This window comes from Fukomys damarensis, unplaced genomic scaffold, assembly GCF_012274545.1.
Source record: "Fukomys damarensis isolate Sample0158 unplaced genomic scaffold, DMR_v1.0_HiC HiC_scaffold_13, whole genome shotgun sequence".
Lineage (NCBI taxonomy): Eukaryota > Metazoa > Chordata > Mammalia > Rodentia > Bathyergidae > Fukomys > Fukomys damarensis.
The window spans coordinates 31,002,703-31,025,363 of NW_022900925.1; positions in this window are offsets into that span (position 1 = coordinate 31,002,703).

Below are 22,661 nucleotides of genomic sequence, written 5' to 3' on the forward strand. Positions count from 1 at the left end.
TTTTGTTTCTTTTCTCTTTTCTTTTCTTCTTCTTTATTTTTCTCCTTTTTTGTTCCTGTTTTTGTCCTATTCTGTGATTTTCTTGATCTTATTGTTAAAAGAGTGTGAATACAATTTCTAGTTTTCCTGTTGCTGTTAGTTTGTTTTGTTCTTATTTCTGTGACTTCATTCTGTTTTCCTCCTGTTTTCACCAGATTCCCAAAGTTTGTGGGATCCTCCTGTGTCCTTTAGTCCTACTTCTAACCTCTCCTTCTATCTCTCTATCATTCCCGCCTCAGCTCCTTCTAAGCCTTCTTCCAGGGGGGTAAAGCAGCTATACTGAAGGGCTTACTAACTATAAATGTTTCTAGTTGGTCCCTGATTGTAATATATAAGCACAACTCTAGTTTATGCAATTAAAGGTGTTAGAATAATAGCTACCACAACCTGTCATTTCTAAGCTGTGCTTGATACTATTGTTTTGAATGTATTACTTTGGTCAGGTGACATGACTGCTTTAGTCAGTTATCTTTACTGGTATAACAAGACTGAAATCATGTAAAGGACATTACAAACTCAAAATCCAAAGGCCAACTATATCAGGAAGACAATCTAAGCAGTAGCCATTTTTAAGGTTTGTAAATACTAGCAATGAAGACACTTGCAGTGAGCAATTTCCAAGCAGCCAATTAAATCGTCAACTTTAACAATAACAAACAAACAAACAAACAAAAATAGAAATGAGAAGACATTTAAGTGAGATGCAAACCCAGACTTCCAGATCATAAAAGGGGAATCTAGGAATGGAACAATCCAAAACTCATCACCTAGACTCCCTGAACTGGCAACAAAAGAGGATCCAGAAAAATGAAATCAGAAATAATTTCTCACATAACAACAGAGATTGTGTCCACAGTGACAGTCATAATAACTCTAAAGCAAACACAGATAAAAAATAGAGGAGCTGAGGAACATGATGGAGTCCCAGCACAGGAAACAAATGGAATCCATAAATCAGATACAAACAGATATCCAGGAGATTAAAGACTCCGCTGAAAGTTTATGCAGCAGAATGAACTAAAGTAAGGGCAGAATATCAGGTACAGAAGACAAGATTGCAATTAGTGACCAGGAAAAGAAAGATTTCTTAAAAATAGTAAGGAACAATGAGAAATCAATCCAGCAGGTCCTAGAAAATGCAAAGAAGAATAACATAAAACTGATAGAAGTCAATGAGGAAACTGGAGATAATGCAAATGACATTAAAATAAACTGTTCATAAAAGGAATGGGAAAACACTTCATAAGCAGGGGAAAAGAATTAGATATACAATTAAGTGAGGCATATGGGACTCCAACTAGCCACAGTAAAAAAAAAATTTTACACCTATGCATATGATAATCAAGATTCCAGAAATGCAACAAAACAAAATGCTATAAGCAATTAGAAAAAAGAAACAAATCACATACAAAGGAAAATACATCAGAATCACAACAGACATCTCAACATAAACCCTCAAGAGCCTAGAGTGCTGTATTTCAAGCCTAAAAAGAAGACAACTTCCAACCCAGATTGATGAACCCTACAAAACTATCTTGCAAAATCAATGGAGAAATAAGATACTTTCATGACAAAGAACTCCTGTGAAACTTCATCAGTACCAAATCAGCACTCCAAAAATTTTTAAACTATATACTAGCAAAAGACAAATGAGGCTCACAAACATGAAGCCCAACAGAATGAATCCATCAGTCACAACAAGAAATTAAATGCAAAATGGGGTGGGCCCAATAAGAAAAAGTCATGACAAGGATGAGTCATTACACATCAGTTAAAACCATCAATGTTAATGGTCTCAATTCACCAATCAAAAGAAATAGACTGCAGAATGGATCAAGCACCAAGAAAAGCAATAAGCTGCATACAAAAAACACATTTAATCCAAAACAAAATTCATAGACTGATAGTTAAAGGATAGAAAGCAAAACTTCACATGACAAGAATGCACACAAAAAAGAGTAGCTATCCTATTGGCAGACAAAATGGACTTCAAATCAAGACAAATGAAGAGAGACAGAGGAGGTCACTACATTCTTATAAAGAGAACAATCCAAGAATATACATGCACCAAATACTAGTGCAACTATATAAAACAAATACTAAAGGACATAAAAAAATCAAATAAGCACTAATGTAATAGTAGTAGGGGATCTAAATAAACTATTGTCACAAATAGATCATCTAGACAGAAAATCAACATCCAAATATTAGAACTGAACCAAGATTTTGGACAAACAGATTTAATAGATGTCTACAGAGCATTCCACCCCAGAAAAACAGAATACACATTCTCTTCAGCTGCACACAGGTCATTCTTCAAAACAGACCACACACTTGCTTACAGAACACATTTAAGAAAATGCAAAGGAACTGAAGCTATCCCCTGTATATTATCAGATCATAATGCAATAAATTTGGAGATCAATAGCAAAAGAAACCATAAGAACTTCATAAACATATGGAAATTGAACAACACACTCCTGAACAACCAATCAGTCACACAGAAAATTGAAGAAATTAGGCAGTTTCTACAATTAAAAGACAATGCCAATACAACATATTGGACTTATGGTACACAAAGAAGGCAGGCTTATGAGGGCAATTCACAGCAGTGAATATCCATATTAAGAAAACAGAGTGAACTGTGTGTGGTGGCACACATCTGTAATCCCAGCATTCAGGAGGCTGAGGCAGGAGGATTGCTGTGAGTTCAAGACTAGCTGGGCTACATAGTGAGTTCCAGGGCAGTGTCAACTACATAGTGAGACATAGTGAAAAAAGAAAAAAAAGAAAAAAAGAAAAAAAGAAAAGAAATGAAAAAGGAAAACAGAGTGAGCTAAAATAAACAACCTAATGCTAAAACTTGAGCTTCTAGAAAGAGAAGAGCAAGACAAAACTAAAGCTCATTCAAGAGAGAAAATTATGAAGATCAGAGCAGAAATCAATGCAATGGAGACTAAGAGAAACATACAAAAATCAATGGAGCAAAGAGTTGGTTCTTTAGAAGAACAAGCAAAATTGACAAAACCTTAGCTAATTTTATCAAAAAAGGAAAGAAACGGCCCAAATTCATGAAATTAGGAATGAAAAGGATGAAATTAGAACAGACCCAGCAGAAATCCAGAGGATCATCAATACTTACTTTGAGAACCTATATGCCCAAAAGATGGAAAACACAAAAGAAAGCATCAGCTTATCTCAAAAGTAGAGAAAGAGAACTATAGGTCAATCTTCCTAATGAGCATAGATACAAAAACCCTCAATAAGATACTGGCAAACAGGATGCAGAAGATCATCAAGAAGATCATACACCCTAACTAAATAGGATTCATCCCAAGGATGAAGGGATGGTTCATTCAACATATGCAAATCTATAAACATAATACACTTTATTAATATACGCAAGGACAAAAATCATACTATTGTCTCAATGATGCAGAAAAAGCAGTTGACACAATTCAACACCCAATCATAATGAAAATGCTACAATAATTTGGAGTAGATGGTCTATAGCTCAACCTGATAAAAGGTATCTATGAAAAACCAACAGCCAACATCATACTAAATGTTCACTAACAGAAATGCTTCATGCTAAATTCAGAAACACAACAAAGATGTCCACTATCACCACTCCTGTTTAATATAGTTCTGGAAACAGTAGCCACAGCAATTAGATAAGAGAAAGAAATAAAAGGAATAAAGATAGAAAAAAATTAAATTTTCATTATTTACAGATGATATGATGCTCTCTCTATGTAGAAGATCCCAAGGACTCCACCAAAAGTATTCTAGATTTAATAACCATATTCAGTAGAGTAACTGGATACAAAGTCAAAACAACAACAACAACAAAAATCAATAGACCTGTACTCTGAAATCTAAAGCACTCTAGAAAAAGAGACAAAGAGGATATCAGAAAAATGAAGACATCCCTTGGTCCTGGTTAGAAAGAACCAATATAGTGAAAATGGCCATTCTTCTAAAACTGCTGTGTAGATTCAATGTAATCCCAATTGAAATTCCAACATAATTCATGAACCTTGAGAAAACAATCCAAAAGTTCATTTTTATCTGGGAAGTTATTTGTTTTGAATATTTCTAGAGCCTCATTCACCTTTTTTTTAACTTCCTGTACTATCAGTTTAGATTTTCCAGGTGGTTGATCATCAGACTTTTCCATATAATTTTCCCCAGAACTTGACTTTGTTACGCTGGAAGACTATGTTTTGTTCAAATGTCTTTTCATTTCTATTATTGTGGTTGTTATGGTCCCTGGTTTAATTCCTGAGTTGATACTTCAATATTACTTATTGTAGATATGTTGCTTGCATTTGTTCTGATGTATTAGTTATATTCTCTCTCCTCTGACTGGACTGTATGGCCTAAGATAGCGTGGAGCATATCGGCTTGTGGTAAATTCTCACAAACTCTAATGTTGTCAAGAAACACTATATACATATCTATATAATTAACTAATTAATTAATGGGCTATCAGTGCCACTAAAGCATTCCAATGATTATGACATTGTAAGCTATTATTTTCCATTACTAAGGGAAAACCTAATTTTTGTCGTCTATTATTTATCTTATGTCTTTTGAAATTTGTTTTTTTTTGTAATCTTTTGTTTTCAACTTTTGGAGCAAAACAAGGAATGATGATTTCCCTTTCTCTACAAGTCAGAGATCTGAGCCTATTCAAATAAATCCCATTTCATGATAGAGTTGATAAATTATGTTGAAATTTATCTGGTGGAACTAAGTAAAATTAACTGAGCATAGAGAGAGAGAAAGAGAGAGAGAGAGAGGGAAAGGAGTGAGGGAGAGAGAACAAACGAGTGTATTTCATAAGAATGAAATAAAAATCACTAGTATGATAAAATTGTAACAGTGTTAGATTAAGTAAAAACTTCTTAGTGTATCTGTATACTTCGTGTATCTGTATTCTTCTTTTGATCCCTTGACTTTTCTAAAGTAAAAACCAGCTGTATTATAAGTAATTTTACAGTCTGTTTCTAATTTGGCAAACAAATTGAAATGAGTTAGATATATGTGTTGCAAAGCATTAAGGATTTCTATAATTCCATATGTACTAACTCAAAAAATGTAACATTTCCTTCTGTTTTCTTCTTTCCTTCCCAGCCCCTTTTTTCCAGCACATCATTATTGGCTTTCAAGAAATAAGTGGCCATTAGTCTTCCCATATTGGCCAGGGCATGGTAAATAATATTGCACCTACCATCTCAAGCCTACAACAAAATATGTCCTTTGTTACACAGAGCCCACTAAAAATCAGCACATCTGTCTGGGAAAATGTCTTCCATGTAGCGACTCAACAGGTGAGAGTACTTTGACCTCACTGTTCCACTCTTGGAACAAAAGTCACCTCAATTTAATGAGGAAGGAAAGAGACCATTACAGAGTCACGTCCTGGATGTCCTGTGCTTGTCTTGGTCATAAGACACACTGTTTCTTCCTGAAACTCATTGACACTAACCAATCAGACTGCTCCGTGTTATCTGCAAGATTTCTAAGAATGATTTTATCCTCTGCCCAGAAAGAATTGAGTAGGACTGAACACCAGGATTTCCTATTTCATCCTTTCAACTCCCATTCCTTTTCCTGCTGCTGACCTCTCTGACTTGCCTTAGTCAGTTCAGGTCTAGGTAAGCAATTCAACTTTCACCGTTTCTTCTAACACTTAAATAGACTTTGGCCATCAAACTTCAAGACTTACAAGGGAGCAGACATTGTCAGTCTTATTTATCAATGTGTTCCTAGCACCTAGCACTGTGTGAAGAGTAATCATCTTTCAATAAAACTTGACAACTAATTAAGAAACATGTTATTAAATTTGACATTGTCTAATGTATCTATCTATATTCATGTGTTTGTTAAATACCTGAAAATTCAGATGAAACACTCATTGAATGCTCCCACATAGGTGAAAAGAGGACACACTATAACAAAAAGAATGTATATGGTGTGTCATACTAAAGCTCTTTTCATTGGTTGAGGGATGGTGTATACAGTAGCCTGCATCTGTGGTTATACATATTTTAACTTTTCTGACTATTCTTCTATTATTCCAAAGGCTTTGAGAATAGCATCTAGCTGATGCTCAAAGAGAATGAAATCAGCAAGTTAAAAAAAAACCATGCAGTCCCATAATACTGAAGTACGTTTCACAGCACCCAGGATGTCCAATCAACCTGAATGCTCATAAGTGGACAAATATGTGAAGAAAGTGTGGTAGATTGTATGATGGAGGATATCAAGCCACTGAAAAGCATGTGATTCTGCCATTTGCAACATGTACAGACCTGGAGTTCATTATGTTGAGAGAAATAAGCCAGGTACAGAAAGACACGGCATGATCTCACTTGTAAGTGGGACCTAAAAGAGTTGCTCTTACAAACATGCAGACAGTTGATTCATGCCAGGAAGAAATTAGTATGCTTGGGAAGGCCGTCCTGAGTCTAACACTATGAGTCTCATTTGTTTTGAATTCCCTGCTTGTTTTCTACCTCCAGCCTCTGGCCTCCAGTGCATCTCCAGTTACCTCAAGGTGTTTTGAATTTACCAAACAATTTTTTCAACATAAAATTAAATTTTAATTCATTTTAACTTGGCAAAAAATAAATAAAACATCAGCAGTGTCATAAAATTGAATAATAGGATATTTCAGCTGTCAAAGGACAGTGGGCCGAGTGTGGCTCTCCATAGTATTTCTATTGCCCATATATTTGGAAGGCAGGCTTTTGATTAACTATCTTGAAATTCCCAGGTCTCCATTGATAAACATCCCAAAGGGAAAATCTTGACATGCAGGCTTAAGTAAGAAAGGAAATAGGTCACAAGTACAAAAGAAGAAATGGGAAATAAGATATCTGTGGAGAAAATTCCTCACCCAAGCTATTTAAAAAAATTTTTCTTTATGCAGAGATGTGCACATATAACAGAATATCTAATAATGAGTATGTTAAGTATCAATAGAAAGTGGTCTCTTTTCCTTCAACTTACACCTAAAACTTGTTTAGTTTTAAATTCGTTTTTAAAAGCTTCATGTTCTCCATAGCCTTGCAGATATAACATAATCAAAGAGAGCAAGATGCATCTCGATGCATCCTGCTAAAGCAAATTGTATCTCCTATTTCCATTTCTGCTCAATTTAACCTTCCCTCTACCTTAAGTGAAGTAAGAATTCCTACATCAGAGCAAGCATTCTGCAACTCGCCATTTGATTCCCCAAATTTAAGTCACTAACGTGTTTCAGAAGGGTAACATCCACTAGAGCAGAACAAAGCAGTAAGGTACTCCCACTATGGATGGCAGATTCATAGCCCTTTGCTTTAAGTAAGGATTTCTCAGATTTTGAAAAGTTACTCTGTAGTCCACATCTGTGAGTGCTAAACAAATTTGTCAGTCCTGTGGCACACACATCTGGATGGGGGGACTCACGAGATTCAAGGATTCTGTCCATCATCAGATGAATATATACACTCTAATTTTTATTTTCCAGTTTGCAACTGGAATATTAGGATTCTGAGGTGTCCGCAATGTCATAATGGGCCTGAAATTTGACTCAGCTGTGGAATGAAATGGTAACATGGTTCTACATTGCCAATAGGAAGAATGGCCCAAGAAGATACTACGCCAACTGAGGTGGAAATAATGCCCCAGAGCGGCAAAAGAAAGAAAAGCTCTAAGGAATAGGATCGGATGGGGCTGAGCGTTGTCAAGGTACAGGTATAACTTCCCACAATGCATGTAATTATTATTATGTATGCCAGACATCTACTAATATAAAAATGCAACAAAAATAGTAATGTGAAGGTTCTGAGATTTTTCTCCTATTTCTCAACAAAAAAGGAGTATAGTTGTGTTAAGTAAGATGCATCTTTATTACACTGCACAGCATACAAACCTGCCTGCTGCTTCCAAAGGAGTTGGCAACTCTCTTCCAAGCATGTTTGTTATGCAAGTATTCTGGCAAAAATAATTCTGAGCCAAAAAAAAAAAAACCAGTTAGTTCTTCAGCTCCGAAAATGTGAGGAAACATGAATGACTGGTGGAGAATGTAGGCAGCATCTAAAAGGGATCTCACTGGACACAAGGCTATTTCTAGATTTTTCCCACATCTCCGTTACATTTTATCAATCACAAGAATACACACATGTACGTGTGCAGACAAACACACATGCATGCGCAGCTCTCTTTCTCCATGCCATCTCCACCCGCAAACCATTAAAGTTCAAAATTAGAAATGGCAGAAAAAAGTCATTCCTTCGTTCCATAAATATTAAACTTTAACACAGGCTCAGATGGTTTCATTAAAATATCATCTTCAAATGACCCTTCCTTTATAGTGCTACCAACCTATCTAGGAAGCTAAGGAAAGCTAAGGATCCCATCCCTACACAAAAGCAAGCACATAAAAAATGCTACATAAAGTGTTACATAAACCCACTCAGAGGTGCAGTCAGTAAAATATCATTGGTTTTGTAAGAAGAAAAATGCTTGGGCTAGGCATGTAGCTCAGTGGTTCTGGTGCCTGCTCTCAAGCCCAAGGACCCAAATTCAATCTCTGGTACCTATAAAAGAAAAGAAAAATGCATGGCTACTGTAGGGAAACCTAGATTAATAGGCATTCTTTTTCAGAGTGGCATGTTCAAATTAATGAGTTTTCTATGTAACAGGAAGATACCAACAGTTTTTAATCTTTGTATTAGTAATTATTTCTAAATAATAATCATCCATTTTTCTGCCTTTGTGCATATCTTATCGGACACTCCAGTTCTTTCATCAACGTTATACGGGGACATGGGTTCTCTATACAAAAACAGTGAGTTAACTGATCATACGTTAGAGCAGAGATCACAAACTCAGTTGCTTACAATGGTCAGAGGGATAAAGTAAGTAATAGATCTGATTTGGCAGACAAAGAAGAATGTATCAGAAGTAGAAAATTAACTCCTTATGATAAATACAAAGTGGTAGTCAGCATAAGTTTAGATAGATGTCTTAGATCCAAAGTGTCTGCCCAAATTCTGCTGGGTTCAGGGGTGAGCTTTCTAAGAGCCATCCGATTAGGAGGCGTTATTCTCATCAGTGGATTGGTCCGACCATGAGTTCACAGGTGAATGTGAGGAGGTGAGGTGCAACTGAAGGAAGTGGTTCACTTGGTCGTGTGCTTTTAGAGGGGACACGTATAGCTTGGGTTCCTTTCCTGTCTGCTTTCAGGCACCACGAGTTGAGCAGTCTTCCTCTGCCATGCTTCTGTGGCGGGGTGGCTCCTGCTGAACACTGACTGAAACCTCAGACGCTATGGGCCAAAACAAACCCCTTCTCCTTTAACTGGCAGGTGTCAGCTGTCTTGTCCCAGAGTTAGAAACATGATCAATAGAGTTAGTAGTAAGTAGTGGAGGCTGTGGTAAACCAGAGTGCGGATGCACCATTAATGATAAGCAGCTGCTTATCAGCCAATGCAGGCCACTGGCCATCTTCCATTGTTCCTGTGGTATGAAGTATTTCTCTTATTTTTGAAGATAAGCTTTAAATATAAAATTTTATGTAAAACCTCTCATTTTAAACATGTTTTGAATACATGTCAACATTACTTTTTAAACAGTATGTGGACAAAACCAAGCCCATCTCTTCATCCCATTTTGCCTGCAGCATGAGAAATCTCTGTGTAGAAGATGGAAACAGATACATTTCATCCTAGAACCCACCTCGATGGTGTTGGAAAAATGAAATCTGTGTGGGTTACCTTTTAAAGTTCCACTTATTTAAGAGTAGTTACTAAAGAAAGGTTCTTCTTTTCATTTACTGTTTTATAATTTTAAAACTGTTTTCTTACACCTTAGCTCACCTGGCCTTTGAATTCCTAGTAAAATATTTATAGCAGTTAAAGAATATCCCTGTCTGTACATGAGAATTTTGGAACTCAAAAGAAAATTGAGGTACAAACATCAGACTTCTGGGAAAGTATGGAGAGAAAAGAAGAAATAGACTTTTAGGAATTTTGTCCAAACATCATTATTTCTGTCCTACTCTGTTTCACATCTTAGACTTTTTTTTTTCCATTCTGTGTTTACTAGTCAAGGAGATACAGCATTTGCTGAACATCTACAACACACAAGGCACTATGGGAGATCTGACAAATCTGTAAGGTAATTAATATATTGCTATTTGACTGAGGAAGAAATTGAGGCAGATATGAAAGGGTAAAACCAAAGCCACACATAGAATAAGGAGCAGTCTGCCTTGGAATGCAGTACTGTTGTTATGGTTTATATCTAGATGTCCTCTTAAGCCTCATGGGATCATAGGTAGGGCTTTTTAGGGTAGCTGGATCTAGGATGTGTGATGCTAGGATCAAGGATATGTTGCTGGGATGACTCAGTTCAATGCCAGGGTAACCTGGATATGATGCAAGGGAAAGAGGGTTACTTGCTTGTTGTTTGCTGTCTTCTACCTGATCTGCTTTGCCATGGATTGTTTCCCCTGTGCAATGTCTCTCTTCCAAGCCATCATGCATTGGAGCCAAACCACCATGGACTGAAACATTTGTGAACTCTGAGCTAAATAAATCTTTCCTCTTTTAACTTTGAGTGTCAAATAGTTGTCTCAGCAATGAGAAAAGTAACTAAAACAACTGTCTACATTTAGAATATGACTTTGAGCTGGACAGTCCAGCAATCTCATGATAGTTGATGACCAAAACTCCAGAGGAGAGAATGTGGATCAGAAGTCATGTTCTCACCTCCTACTCCATATCCATGATGTTTTGCTGAATAAAGAAATGACTGTCTCCAGAACTGTGACCTACATTTTAATTATGGCCCACCAGGCTGCTGTGGCTAGTCATCCTGTAAGATATGGGGCATGAAGAGAAGACTATACTTTCTACCCAGAATTTGACTCTCTCTAGTGTTCATCTACTCCCTTGGCACAGAAATGCCAAAGAAGCCCACCCTTATCACTGCCAAACTTTAGAAAATGTGCACTTCTCACATCTCCAGTGAGCCAAGGCTCCATACCCTCTGTCCCCACACCCTGGCTGGCACTAATTAGCTTAGGAAGGAAACATTTCTAGCTGGGTCCAATCATGTTCTTTTTTGTTGGGAATGGAGAGGTGGCACAAAGCATAGAAGCAGAGTAGATCATTGTTGGGGGTATTTGAACTAGATGGTTTTAAGAACTCAGGGTCTCAGATCCTGCAGATAGTGGATGGCCACAGAGGCTAAGGCCAAAGATCACATAGTTCTCTAGTAAGTGGTGGAGGCAGGATCCCAACACAAATACACATGATTAACCCCTATATTCTACTCTACTTAATTACACACTCTAAAACCTTCTAAGTCCCCCTATGCAGCAAACAACATGATTATCCCTTTCCCTCTGGCTTTCGTAAGTTTGCCCCTCCTTGAGTCTCCACTCTGTTCTTCTCCAAGGCTCTTATTCTTTTTATCACTCTCTGTACTATTTATAGTGTCTATCTCCAAAAATGTTATATCTTTACTATTAGGATTAAAAAGTACTAGCTTCCTATCCTCCCCAAAACAGTAGTTCTTGGCGTCTGGATATCAACATTTTGTATCTCTGGCTCAAAAATTTTTTTTGGGTGGGGGTGGTTTGAAACAGAGTCTTTCCTTGTAGTTCAAATTGGCCTTGAACTCACTGCTCAGCTCAGGCTGGCCTTGAAACTGTGACACTCCTTCTGCCTCGGCAACCTGTTTGCTGGGATTATGGGTGTGTCACCTCACACAGCCACGGCTCTAATCTTTCATCTCTAATAGGGTTATAAATTGTCATAAAAATTAATATATGTAGAAGAGTATTTATCCCATGCCCAAGTCATCCATCTCCTGCCAATTTTCCAATTTTTGCTTTCTTTGGGTTTGGTTCTATTACTAATCATATCACCAACCTCTGGTTGTCATTCCTTAAAAATGCTTAAATTATTTGGGTGTCCAACACCTGGCCTCTCAGTTTATCTGCCTCATTGCCTATAGTATGTCATAGGTCTTGAATTCTAAATTGCAGTTTGTTTCTCTCTCAATTTCACCCAGTCTTCAAGGCCAAATATGAAAATTGTTTTTGTTTTCTTGTGTAAGTTTCTCTGCATGAAGGAGGCACAGCAATGTTTTCTTAATTTCCCATCATTTTCCCTGCTGCATACGCATATCATTATTTACCTCCATATGCCTGTATAGGTATTTGCATTCCAAAGTAGGATAAATTCCTTGAGATAAAAACTTTATAGCAATAGCTACATTCCTCATTGTATTTAACCTAATGCTTTACATATAATTGGTACTTTTTTATTACTGCATTTATTTATTTGGTATAAAGCAGCTGAATCCTCTAGGTTAATTTAATGAAAAGGAAAAGAAAACCAGCTATGAAGGACAGAGAGAAGGAAAGAAAGATCGAATAAAGGAATACTCACCAAAAATAGATACTTGCTGAGATTATTTGGGTTTGGTAAATAAACCCCATACTTTACAAAGTGAAAATCCAGACATGATAGTTTACAGATTTCCTCCTCAGTCCCCAGAAATACCTTTTAGAAGAGTGCACCTGCCACAGCTCTTTTTAATTGTGGCTATGTCACATGTTGCTTCACATTGTTGTTTTAGAGATGCATGGTGTCCATAAATACTGCTTATGGAACATCTGCTGGTTATCACTGTTCTCCCAATATATGTCAAGATGAATTTACCCTGGGGCTGGTCGAGGAGAACACAGGAGAGATGATAAAGTGCTGTGGGCTTGAGTTGTACAATAGCACATTTATTCTAAAGCCAAAAAGTCAATGGTGTTAGCTACACTTGAGTCACTTGTTCTTGGTGTTGTGGTCAGATACTAGTCAATGATCATGTAATCATCTGGCATTTTTAGAAGCAAACCATTCTTGTTTCTCCCATGATGCATTTGAATCATTTTGCTCCAGAAAATTCATTCATCCATTAAATATTTTTATTTAATTTTAGATCTACAGAAAGTATGTGTGTACAAGTTCTATTACAGAGGTTTGCTCTACCTATCAGAGGTGCTGTCCAGGGACTAGAAGAGAGGAACATTGAGATCAATTGGTTCCAGATCTCTGCGCATTAGATTCCACATTGCCCTGGTGACATGCTGATGTGGCTTACTGTCCCTAGGTCCCTGGTAGGACTTGAGCTGGGCCTAGGTGTGCAAGCTATACACAAAGAAGCTTCCTCACCTCACAGATAATCACATTCCATTCCCAGTGCACCAAGGAAAATTTAGAAGTGAGACAAATATAGATGGCTCTGAGTAAGTGCGCTGGGAAACTGATCATGCCCTACCATTTTTAATGCTTAAGTTTCTTAATAGCTTAACCTTGAGATTTTATTGCTATATCCTTAAGAATTTTGACAATAACCCTTCAGCTCTTTATCCAGGAGGAATTTGACGGATTGGTTTAGACTATCTCCCTTCCTCTATCTTTGTCCTTGACTAAAACAGCGAGACTGACAATTACATGAAGCTTCCTAGCCATTTTTCTCTTACATCAAACAATTTGAAATCAGGTTGACTTGTTGCCTACCCTGAAATGTGAGTTGTAATTGATACTTAGTAGCAGGTCTCAAAATTGAGAACATGACTGAATTCCATTAGCTTCTCAAAGTATGTTAGTTTTTTTCTTAGTGGTCCCTTACTAATTGTCAAGGTAAAAAAGGCTCAGTATTTTCTTCTCTATATTGGAGGCTCTGAATTAAGGAATCCCCTTCTTGTTATAAGGTCTAAATTGTACTTGATTTATTCAACTATCTCATTATACAAGGAGAAGCTGAAAATTTCAAAGACAGATACTATGAATCTCAAGTGCTTACTCTGAACATCTGACTGGAAACAAAATGGAAAAATCTCACATGAAACATATATTTCACTTTACTTATTTATTTATATTTTCAGTACTAGGGAATGGAACCCAGGACCCTGGTGTACACTAGGGAAGCTCTCTTTCATTTAGACACAGTCCAAGACTAATTTATTTTAACATATATTTAAGTTAATGTCAGGCAGGACCCATGGGATGTGATCCAAAAGGAAAAAGGAAAGAAGCAGGTATTTATTCATCAGTTAAAATGTGGCAGCCGCTATGCTTGGTACTAAAATATGCCAATGCATTAAACTTTTTGCACCAATAGAAGCAAACCATTTCATGTTCTTTGGATAAGGAGAATCAATTCCAGAGAGGTTAAATAACTTTCTCAGTATCACACAAATATTCATTTTAACGTCAATGTCGGTTACTTTTCTCATTGCTGGAACAAATTACCCAACACCTCTAACTTAAAATTTAGAGTAATTTGTTTTAGCTCACAGTTTGTACAGGTTTCAGTCTGTAGTGAGCTAGTTCCAAGGCAGGGCAGCCTGGCAGAGGGGCAGAGGAAACAGTCCATGGCAGAGAAGGCAGAAAAAACCAGAGCAGCAGCAGCAACCCTTTCATTCCCTTTAATTCCATCCTGGCTACAAGCCTATTGGTAAGTGCCACTCACATGGTGGGTGGATCTTCTGTCTTCATTAAATTAATCCAGCCACATCCAGAACCTTGTTAATCCAATCAGTGGACTGATTCAGTTTTTGCTCACGTATAATCCATATTCACACATGCTAGATCCAGCCACCTCCGAAACGCCTTCATCTATGAGCATATAAAGCTTTGGAGGGACATCTAGGTATAAGCTATGACAGTCAGGAAATAGCCCTGAAAATATAAGCCCCAAATCTGAAGCTATGTCATATTCTCCTCCTCTCCATTAACTCCCAATATTACAGATTTTGTTGAGATGTATTTTTAATTCTTACAACTTTTCTTTGAAGAAACTAGGATAAAGCTAAGCATGGCGATGCGTGTCAGTAATTCTAGCACTCGAGGCTGAGGCGGAAGGATCACAAGTTCAAGCCAAGCCTGGGCACCTTAGTGACTTTGTGAGGCCCGGTCCCAAAATTAAACATAAAACTGGCTAAGGATGTAGATCAGTGTGAGGGTCCCAGTTTCTTTCCAAGTAGAAAATAAAATAAAAGGAAAAACTGAATAAAATAATAAAGCAGGAACATGAAAGACATGAACCTGGTCAGTCACTCTCATATAGCTCTTCATTGTGCCTCCTAATACCTCTTTCTAATTCCAACTTCCCTGACTGATGTTGAACTGGAATCACCCACACATCTTCTCTCTCAGTAGCTCTCTTTCTCTCTCTCCCCCTCTCTCATCTCTATCTCTTCTAAGAGAGCTGTCTGTGAGCCTTCCTTTAACTTCAAAATGCACTTTACCTTTATCATAAACATTGCATTTCCATTTTTCCATCTTTGTCCCTCAAAAATAAAGAATTTGACATTGATACAAGGATAATTTTTAAAAACTTATTACATAAAGTAAAAAAGACTTTGAGGTTTAACAGATTATTTGCACTAAACACTGATGTTTTTTCACCAGCCTGCCTTGACTCTGTTCAATTGTTAATATAACCGATCACTTTATGTATTTTTAAAAATTTATTCTGAAAAAGTGGTAACTTCTGTCCCTCTGCCATGGCCTTCTACATCTCCCCTGTCCCAGACACAAGCAATCAGCTTAAAAATCATGGTTCTGAAATAGAGCAGGCCCATCCATAATGCTCATTAATGCAGTGTCCTCCAGCCAGACAGCATCATTTATAACCTGAGAGGGAGGCTGGGACAGCTCCAAATCCCCAGCTCTGCTCACCAATTGATGCAGCCAGAGCCAATGACTCCGGTAGTTAGAAATCTCCCAAGGATCAGTAAGCACAAAAAAAGAAGAAATAGAGGTGGATAGAGGTTTTCATATAATGAGAATCAGATCAATGAGGGTACAACCAACTAGAAAAATAAAAACCCAGGAAAACAATCAGGTCAGGTGATGATTTAGTGTCTCTAAGACAAAAAAAAAAGAGAGAGAGAGAGAAACGAAACGCTCCACAAGGTTTGGCACTGGGTTTTAAAGTGGAACTTTTTTCCTCAAATCTTTTGGATTCGACCTGTTTACTTCCACACAATTCTTGCATAGAATAGATAGCTGTTTGAGAACTGTGTCAAGCTGACTGATAAAGAGTTGTAGCTGCTAACGAACGTCCTAAAGAAAAAGTGAAGTTTGAATGAGGGCAGCCTTAGTTTATCTCCACAGATAAGGACTCCATAGCAGCTAATGGTTGAAAATAGTCACGTTTTCATTAACTTCCTGGCACAAGATGCCTGCATGTGGGCGAAGTACAAGGAATGAACAGCTACTTTATGTATTATTTGAAATGAAAGATTTGTTAAGCATGAAAGGGGCAACACTGTGAAGCCTTTATTTTGTGTACAATTCTATTTCACTGTTTTTATTAACTGTAGAGGAAGGTTTTAAACCACGACTAACTGAAAATCTACCATCAGCCTATAGGGAAGTCTCATTTCCTCACCATCTTTGGAAGCACAATATCCTGGTTTCTTGGTAAAAACTCGAGTCATCATTACTGCATCTAGATTTGTTCTGGAGAAAGTTTAGAACCTCAATTATGAGGAAAATACAACCTGTAAGGTTAAAAAGCAAACTAAATGAAAAATATTTTACCTTCAGTAGAGTGCGACTGGCAGCCTTAGTTTTCTCTCCTGTGACACAAAATAGGGAAAAACAGAGAAAGATGTGGGGGCAAAGAGAGTTGTCATCTAGACATGTTAACATTCACATCAGATAGCAAAATAAGCTTCTATTCAGACATATAATGTCTCACAAAACTCTTACTTGGAAGAAAAATGGAAGATGTGTTCTGAAAGAATGAAGGCCATTTTCAAACAGAAAAGGAGAGGAAACATAGACAAACAGCATTCAAATTTAAGAGACATCAGAGAAAACAGTGGAAATAATAAATTAAAACAGAATAAAGGCTTTGTTTTGTTTCAGAGTTATTTGAAAATAGGTAAAAAAAGAATATGTTAGTAGATTTTTAAAATAGTCAAGGAAGCCAATAAAAGAAAAACAAAGAATACATAATTTCCAAACTGCTTTGTATCACTTTAAGCAGTAATACAAATCAATAGAAAGATTTCTAAACCAGTAAACCTGGAAAATGAAAACCCAGAAAAGGAAAATGTATGGTTATAGTTAAAATTTTGTATGTCCTAATAAATGTATTTAGATTTTATTTTCCCACTAAATTTTGCAAAACATTTTTAAAAAATCTACCTATGTGTTTTGTAAAGAAAAATTATACAAAAAGATTAAAAATAAAGAGATAGAGGGGAAGGCAAGGGAAAGTAGAAGAAATGGTAGACATAATTGAATTATTATGTACATATGTATGGAAATAGCACAATGAACCCCATTAATTCATATAACTAATATGTGTTAATGATTACAACTAAAATGAAAAAGGAATATAAGAAGAGATGAACAAAATGATAAAAAAGGAAGATGCTAACAAAAATCAATAGCGGAAATGTTAAAATAATTTCCAGAAGTAATTAACACGGGACTGATTTATATCAATGGTAAAATTAGCTAAGCAATTTAGACAATCGTTTCACTTTATCTGTATGAAAAACTGTACAGGTTGATAATATTATTATCCCTTTGTGTAGACTCATCTACAAAAGCCAGAAGTTCAAAGTTTGAAGAAAAAATTATCAAAGATCACAAGGGTAATCGAAGTAGAGCCAGAGCTCTGCAAGGCCAAAATTTATGTAATTCACCTTCAGTAGAATGAGCATTAAATTTGATCTGGAGAGAAAATCTGGAGTTCACTAGGAATATCTTGTTAGAAATCTGTCACCTACCTGTTCCAGATACTGAAAACATCTCATCATGGAAGTTGTGAATCCTTGGTGGTGTTACTGGTCTGCTATGTGTTTGGGTGGGGCCAAATCCAAGAGAAGAAGCATTATCCTTTCCAGTTATACCAGGGTACAACAAATAGGCCTGGCGGGTGGCAGTAGGAGAGTCTAGTTTCAGACGGGCACAGTGTCACTAGGTGTAACTCACGCTCCATGAGTGTGGGCTGAACCTACTGATTTGCTTCTAGCAAACAATGGGTTAACTGGGATAGGGTGTCATTTCTGAGAGCTCTAAAATCCTGTGACTCCATGTTGCTAACACCCTCTCCCCTTTCACTTTCTCACTCAAATGGAGCCACCAATCATGTTGTAATTTGGTTATGGCATATGGCAAGAAAAAAAGGGAGGCCTTTGCAAGCCGCTACTGTGGACTTAAGGTTCTTGCTGCAATGCTCCATGAGGAACTGAACCCTGAAAACAACATAAGTGAGCTTGGAAGCAGATCCTCCTCCAGTCAAACTTGGAGATAAAAACCACCTTTGCTGATGCCTTGACTACAGACATTTAGGAAACTGAATAAGAAGATCCAGCCAGGCCACAGGACTTGCAATGCCCCCAAACATGAAAACAAGCTTTACTTTTAATCATTTAGATTTGTGGAAAACTGTTATACAACAGTAGGAAATGAGTACAGATAGCATCAGATTTTATAGAAGGATCAAAGAACAGAAATCTAAAAGCATGGGAAAGCATGACATTCAGGGTGACTTGTTTTGAAATACCTGAGAAGTGGCCACCCAAACTGGAGGGTACTGTTAGCTATTGGAGTTCATAGATGCCTAGATATCACATTTTCTGCAAGCATGAAGTAGTCCTTTATAAGCAGTAATTGTCCATGCCAAATGCTAACAGTGCCCTGAGAGAAAACATAGCTCAAGGTCTTTCTTCTGCTGAAGAGGAGAAATGCAGACAGTCTGGAGGGTTAAAACAGTTGTGATGGAGAAAGGAGTAAAGCAAGAAAGTAATGAAATTCATGCCTGGAGTATTGAACTCTGAAATATTAGACTAACTTTTAAGTATATGCCTGATACAAGACACAATTTACTTCAGAAAGTCCCATGGGGCTAAGTTAAAAGGTAGAGGTCAATTGGTAAAAGCTCTTTAAAGAGGAGGGATAACAAACTACTAGAGTTTATTGTTCACTTTGTTATGATAATATTTTTCCATTATCCTAACTACTATGTGTGGAGCTGTGCGTCAGGCACTGAGCAGTGTGCATTTCTGCATTCAACATATTTTGCTTCTTGTGTCCTTTTTACTGGCTACAGTAAATATTTTTATTATGCTATTAGTATCTGGGAGGCACTCACCTTGTTTATTTTGTTGTAAGGAGCTTAGATAAATAAATAACAATAATATCGCCTCGTGTACTGCAGAATATAGCACTGCTTGGCCCTTCATGCAGAGATGGAGGCAGCTGGTAAACTTTCCATCTGGAGCTAATGCCTCCAAATCCATACATTGTCTGCATCTGTTCAGACCTGATGAAAAGGCTGTGTGAGCTGAAGTTGGGAAAACAACCAGACACATGGTATCCTGTGCCCCTCAGCAAAATCCATAGACTTGAAGTCAAAACCTGGGATGAAAGCACGACCATATACTTTTTTGCCTTTCCTTTCCTCTTGTCCAATTTCCTATAATACAGTCTTTTTTTTTTCCTTCTCCAAACTTGTCCGTTTTCAAGGAAGCATAAAACAAAAAGGGTATGATTTTAAGCCACATCAACTAGATTCTGACTATAAGCTATTGATCTCTTTGTGCCATAAAAGGTTCTCTTGCCAGGAAAAGCATGAGGATACTTTACAAGTAAAATACAAATCCAAAGCTATGTCTCTCAGTATTCACAGATATCATACTTAGGCTGCTGGGTAACAGGACTATTTTGTGCATGCTTCATCCAGTTACAAATATAACATTTGAGGAATAGGAGTATCTGTGTGACTTCCATTGTTTGTAGATGAGCCATAAAGGTGCTAAATGGGCCAGATTTAGTGAACTCTGAGTATCAATAAACTCCAAACAAAATATGCTTTCTCTGGGCTGTGTAAGAAATGTTCCTAGTTTGCAACATAGGGAGGAGATCACAAGGGGATTCAAGGCTGGCTCTTTATAACTGAGAGCAGAGGCCTTTAATCAGTGTGTACTCTTTAGCTTGGCTCACTGTCTCAAAGACCTTAATTAATTCTTTGGGAAAAAAAATCCATCCATATATTCAAATTTCCAACTGAATCAAATACCACACACAAAAGAACATGAGATTAAAGTGCAAAAAAAGTGTAAAGTGGGTGAAATGACGTTTGTTGCTTTTTAAGATTGAGTTCACAGTTCCAACTTTCACTTGGTAATTCATTACCTAAGACTGATTGTTCAATCAGGCTATTAATAAGTTTTATCATATGTTTAGCCATGTAGCACTCCGCTTTCTCTAGTTCTACATATACTACTTACTGCATTGAGAAGGGTAAATAGATGTTATTTCCTGGATTTCTATGTAGTGTGAGAAAGTACTATGTGGTAGAGAACTCTCTGTCCAATGTAAGAAGTCCACAAATGAACAATTTTCTATTTGGGTGTCTTGAACAATTTCAGGTGAATGTATTCTCTGGGGATTTTAAAGAAAGCAGAAAACTAAATCACTAAAGATAATTCGTATGTAAGAGTCAGCATTAGAAAGTAGTGGTTACAAGCAAGTACAGCAAAATTAATGCCATTTATTTCTAAACCAAGGTCAAGTTTTATTCTTGGAAGTTGAATTTAAAGGTGGTTGTTGGGTAAAAGAGAGTAAAATCCTAAGCTTTTGTCCATTCACTTTATTGGCTTTTATAAAAATGCTGCATCATTACAGGGCAGGCACTCATGTTCTGTAATAACTTTTGTGGCTTGTGATTATGTACTTTCTATAGCAGTGACAATAATAGTGAAAATAAACTAGCTAACTAGGGGCTAAGCACTTTACATATGATAACTTCTTTAATTTTCCTAACCCTCTGTGATAGGCACTATCATCAATCCCAAAAAGGATGTAACTTTCTCAAGGCTGCACAACTGATTGGTAAATATATCTGCTTGTTCCTGGTATGGGATTAAGGAAAAATAAAGCTCTGATTGAAGAGATAAGAGGTTATATACCAACAGGATAGCTGGGCTCAGGGAACAGATGGGAGTGGTTGTAGCATTCAGGAAGCAAGAATAACACAGCAAATATATTTTCTGGGTGCTAACAAGGAGAAGTCCCCAGTTGCCGTGAATGGGAAAGACAGCAGACCTAGAACCAAAGGTGCCTGAAGTTGTGAAGGAAGTACTCTGATTTACCATCCTGCCAAAACTATTTGCAAAGAAGGAGGTATAACTCTTGAAAGGAAACTGAGAGATTCTTAGAAAAAGGGAAAATGAATGTCATGTAACTGTACCTGACAACGCCTAGTACAAGGGTGGGGCCATTGTATTTCCCAAGCATTTCACCACTTCCAGAAGTTATACAAATATGCTGTTTATAGCTGAATGGTAAAATGCTCTCACTGTTATGTCATAAAAGAAATCGTTTGCTCTAAAAACATCTTAGGATAGATTTGATCTCATGATGGAAGATTTATTTTACAGTTTATAGTTAGGCTCTTTGAAGGCGTGTACTTCTTTGGGAGACTCTAAATGAATTTATACCACTTCATCTCAGAACTGGTGGAGTCCTAATTTACAATAATATGTGAAAACTGCTCCAGATTAGTTGCAAAATGGAATGTCAGTCTGTTTTGTTTCTTTCTCTGGCCTGCTCCTGACCATCTACCTCTTTTAATAAGCTATACTCTGGGCTAAAAATAAGCAACATGCACACACATATGCACATGCACTTACTCCTATGAGAAATAGATACTTTCACAAGTAAACACAAACTGGGAGAGTTTATTACAACTTGCACTAGCCTATAAGAAATGCTAATGAGAGTCTTCAGGATGACATGAAAAGATGATAGGCAGGAAGGAGACGTTGTTGAACATAAGGTTCGCTGTTAAATGTGTACACATAGACAAGCATAGTAACTCATACTATGGCAACTTTGGTGCACAGAATTAAAATATCAGAAACAAAAAGACGAAAATTTGACATTAATAACACTAAATGTTTGGTGTAAAGTTTCATATGTATTTGAAATTAAGTTGCCATCAGACTTAAAGAGAATGCTATATCTTTAAGATGCTTTATGTCTTTGCAATGGTAATCTCTCTCTCTCTCTCTCTCTCTCTCTCTCTCTCTCTCTCACACACACACACACACACACCCACACACACACGCACTACAGAATATACACAAAAAATGAGGACAAAAAAATGAGGATAGTCAGAGCATATCACTAAAAAAACAAAATACAAAATAATACAAAGGAAGACAGAAACATATAAAAGGAAGATCAGAAAAGCCAGAAAGTAATTTTTTAAATGGGAATATGTTCACCCCTATCAGTAATTATGATTTTACAATGAAAACAGTGTCTAAATGGATTAAAAAGTAAAATACAACTATATGCTATATTTAAAAGATGTACTTTCTAGCTAGATATATTCATAGGTACAAAGTAGTATGATAGAAAAAGATATTCCAGGCAAGCAGTAAATAAAATATAGCAAGAGTGCCTGTACTGATATCAGAAAACATAGGGTTTAAATCAAACCTAAAAAAGGACATCACATAATGATTGTGTCAATTTACCAAGAAATCATAACAACTATACATACATACATACATATATATATATA